At 49.4% G+C, this 3,052-nt stretch overlaps 1 pseudogene; it reads left to right on the top strand.

Annotated features, from left to right (window-relative positions):
• The first annotated feature begins 1,442 nt into the window (after positions 1–1,442).
• Positions 1,443–3,052, top strand: part of LOC135566007 (voltage-dependent T-type calcium channel subunit alpha-1I-like) — a 3,625-nt pseudogene continuing 2,015 nt past the window's right edge.

The following is a 3,052-nucleotide window of genomic DNA, read 5'->3' as shown; positions in this document are numbered from 1 at the left end:
AGAACCAATAAGTCCTGATGAGTGTTGAGGCAGTAGAACCAATAAGTCCTGATGAGTGTTGTGGCAGTACAACAGTAGAACCAATAAGTCCTGATGAGTGTTGAGGCAGTAGAACCAATAAGTCCTGATGAGTGTTGAGGCAGTACAACAGTAGATCCAATAAGTCCTGATGAGTGTTGAGGCAGTACAACAGTAGAACCAATAAGTCCTGATGAGTGTTGTGGCAGTACAAGAGTAGATCCAATAAGTCCTGATGAGTGTTGAGGCATTAGAACCAATAAGTCCTGATGAGTGTTGAGGCAGTACAACAGTAGATCCAATAAGTCCTGATGAGTGTTGTGGCAGTACAACAGTAGAACCAATAAGTCCTGATGAGTGTTGAGGCAGTAGAACAGTAGATCCAATAAGCCCTGATGAGTGTTGAGGCAGTAGATCAGTAGATCCAATAAGTCCTGATGAGTGTTGAGGCAGTACAACAGTAGATCCAATAAGTCCTGATGAGTGTTGAGGCAGTAGAACCAATAAGTCCTGATGAGTGTTGTGGCAGTACAACAGTAGATCCAATAAGTCCTGATGAGTGTTGAGGCAGTACAACAGTAGAACCAATAAGCCCTGATGAGTGTTGAGGCAGTAGATCCAATAAGTCCTGATGAGTGTTGAGGCAGTAGAACCAATAAGTCCTGATGAGTGTTGAGGCAGTAGAACCAATAAGTCCTGATGAGTGTTGAGGCAGTAGAACCAATAAGTCCTGATGAGTGTTGAGGCAGTACAACAGTTGAACCAATAAGTCCTGATGAGTGTTGAGGCAGTAGAACCAATAAGTCCTGATGAGTGTTGAGGCAGTACAACAGTAGATCCAATAAGTCCTGATGAGTGTTGAGGCAGTACAACAGTAGAACCAATAAGTCCTGATGAGTGTTGAGGCAGTACAACAGTAGATCCAATAAGTCCTGATGAGTGTTGAGGCAGTACATCAGTAGAACCAATAAGTCCTGATGAGTGTTAAGGCAGTAGAACCAATAAGTCCTGATGAGTGTTGAGGCAGGACAACAGTAGAACCAATAAGTCCTGATGAGTGTTGAGGCAGTACATCAGTAGATCCAATAAGTCCTGATGAGTGTTGAGGCAGTACAACAGTAGAACCAATAAGTCCTGATGAGTGTTGAGGCAGTACAACAGTAGAACCAATAAGTCCTGATGAGTGTTGAGGCAGTAGAACCAATAAGTCCTGATGAGTGTTGTGGCAGTACAACAGTAGAACCAATAAGTCCTGATGAGTGTTGAGGCAGTACAACAGTAGATCCAATAAGTCCTGATGAGTGTTGAGGCAGTACAACAGTAGAACCAATAAGTCCTGATGAGTGTTGAGGCAGGACAACAGTAGATCCAATAAGTCCTTTTCTCTCTGTTTTCTGATATTGTGGTTTATCTTCGTCCTCCAGCCGGTGAGGAACCACAACCCGTGGATGCTCCTGTTCTTCATCTCCTTCCTCCTCATCGTCAGTTTCTTCGTCCTCAACATGTTCGTGGGCGTCGTCGTGGAGAACTTCCACAAGTGTCGTCAGGACCAGGAGGAAGAGGAGGCCAAGGCCCGGGAGGAGAAGAGAGCCAAGAGAGCAGAGAAGAGGAGGAGGAGTAAGAGGGAGGGAGGGAGGGAGGGAGGGAGGGGGAGAAGAAGAGAGCCAAGAGAGCAGGGAGGAGGAGTAAGGGAATGAGGGAGGGAGGGAGGGAGGGAGGGGAGGGAGGGAGAGGAGGGAGGGAGGGAGGGAGGGGAGCAGAAGGAGCCAAGAGAGCAGAGATTAGGAGGAGGGGAGTAAGAGGGAGGGAGGAGGGAGGGGAGGGGGAGAAGAAGAGAGCCAAGAGAGCAGGGAGGAGGAGTAAGGGAACGAGGAATGAGGGAGGGAGGGAAGGAGGGAGGGAGGGAGGAGGGAGGGGGAGGAGAAGAGAGCCAAGAGAGCAGGGAGGAGGAGAAGTGGAATGAGGGAGGGAGGGAGGGAGGAGGGAGGAGGGAGGGAGGGAGGGAGGGAGCAGAAGAGAGCCAAGAGAGCAGAGAAGAGGAGGAGGAGTAAGAGGGAGGAGGGAGGGAGGGAGGGGAGAAGAAGAGAGCCAAGAGAGCAGGGAGGAGGAGTAAGGGAACGAGGGAATGAGGGAGGGAGGGAAGGAGGGAGGGAGGGAGGGAGGGAGGGAGCAGAAGAGAGCCAAGAGAGCAGAGAAGAGGAGGAGTAGTAAGACAGGGAGGGAAGACATGTTGCTCCTGAGTTTCACACACACACACACACACACACACACACACACACACACACACACACACACACACACACACACAGACCCAAACACACACACCCCTCTATCTGCAGTCTGTCGTAGTGTTCAGCTCAGTGACATACACTTTCTGGGCAAACAGAGACGCTTTTTCTGGCCAAAGACACCTTGGATGGTGGATGGATAGGATGGAACTCCTGGAGGCAGCAGTTTCATCTACACACACACACATCACACACACACACACACACACACACACACACACACACACACACACACACACACACACACACACACACACACACACACACACAGTCACACACACACACACACACACAGTCACACACACACACAGTCACACACACACACAGTCACAACTCTCTGGCAGTAACTTCATCGATGACCTCATACCAGAAGCATAAGGAGATGTTTTACTGGGACCTGATCTACAGACGACCAGTTTAATGACCAGGATACTCTGTGTCTGTAACAGAGGCCCAGGAGAGGCCCAGTTTAATGACCAGGTTACTCTGTGTCTGTAACAGAGGCCCAGGAGAGGCCCAGCTTAATAACCAGGTTATTTCTTGTGTCTGTAACAGAGGCCCAGTTTAATGACCAGGTTACTCTGTGTGTTGTAACAGAGGCCCAGGAGAGGCCCAGTTTAGCCCAGTTTAATGACCAGGTTACCTGTGTGTCTGTAACAGAGGCCCAGGAGAGGCCCAGTTTAATAACCAGGTTACCTGTGTGTCTGTTCCAGACAGAGGCCCAGTTTAATGACCAGGGTTACTCT

The sequence above is a fragment of the Oncorhynchus nerka genome, unplaced genomic scaffold (assembly GCF_034236695.1).
Source record: "Oncorhynchus nerka isolate Pitt River unplaced genomic scaffold, Oner_Uvic_2.0 unplaced_scaffold_8322, whole genome shotgun sequence".
NCBI lineage: Eukaryota > Metazoa > Chordata > Actinopteri > Salmoniformes > Salmonidae > Oncorhynchus > Oncorhynchus nerka.
Note: the sequence above shows the minus strand (reverse complement) of the source record. Positions and strands in the feature narration are given on the sequence as shown.